We start from the raw sequence: 1,245 nt of genomic DNA, 5'->3' as shown, positions 1-1,245 counted from the left end.
AGTGGGGGCTACTCTATGCGGTGTGAGGGCTTCTCATTGCAGTGGCTTCTCTTGTTGTGGAGCATGGACTCTAGGTGCGTGGGTTTCAGTAGTTGTGGCTCACGGGCTCTAGAGCACAGGGTCAGTAGTCGTGGCATATGGGCTTAGCTGCTCCGCAGCATGTGGGATCTTCCCAGACCAGGACTTGAACCCATGTCAGGCAGGTTCTTGGCAGGCATTGGCATTGGCAGGCAGATTCTTAACCACTGTGCCACCAGGAAAGTCCCTAAGAGGTGGTATTTTTAAAAGACCTCACTAAATCTTTACATCCTTTTCATGCTAAAGTCCAGACTGTTTCCCAAAATCCCACTCTCACCCCCACCACTATAGCAACAAGTCACAGTTTTCACTAAATGTAACACACTTATATCATTTATGATTTTAATTATAAGGCTTACAGTGTTGATCGAGATGTAAATAGAACTATTGCCAAGAGCCATTCCTCAAGTGAGGACATTTCACATAGTAGGAATTATTAGTTTGGGCATGTGACAGCCCCTAGATTGAAAGCTTTAACTACCATAAACTACCGTAGTTTATTTGGCTTCTTTTCTATTTAGGCATTATGTTATTTCCAATATTGGCAACTATATATAATGCTACAGAGATAACCTTGTTCAAATGTATTCTTATCATGTAAGAGATTCATCTTCAGGGTAGATTCCTACATGTAGGATTTCTGGGTCAAAAGTTAAGTTCACATATAGTTTTGTTAAGTATTGTCAAATTCCTTCCAGAAGGAGTATACCCGTTTGTATTTCCACCAGCAATGATGAGAATGCCTGATAGCACAGCCTCACCAACAGACTCTTTTTCTCATATTTATGGGTTTTTTCCAATTTCACTAGTAAGAAATAGTATCTCATTGTTCTTTGATTGTATTTCTTCAAATATGAGTTTGAAAATGTTGTCACATTTTCAAAATCCATTATGTATCTTTTTGTTGCAATGCCTGTTCATATATTTTTCTCTCATTTTCAGAGTTTTGCTCCTTAATGCATCAATTTTGTTTTTCTATACTAGAAATATTAGTTCTTTGTCTGTTTTATATATTGCAAACATTTCTTCCCATTTTGACGGTTTTGTTGATTATTTTATGTTGATTTTCCCAGTACAAAAGCTTTAAATCATTTTTACATGTTTAAATTCATTAATCTTTTCACTTATTGCCTCTGTATTTGAGTTATAGTTAGAAAGCCTTTCCCT

The sequence above is a fragment of the Lipotes vexillifer genome, unplaced genomic scaffold (assembly GCF_000442215.2).
Source record: "Lipotes vexillifer unplaced genomic scaffold, Lipotes_vexillifer_v1.1 scaffold510, whole genome shotgun sequence".
NCBI lineage: Eukaryota > Metazoa > Chordata > Mammalia > Artiodactyla > Lipotidae > Lipotes > Lipotes vexillifer.
This window is presented reverse-complemented; position numbering follows the sequence as displayed.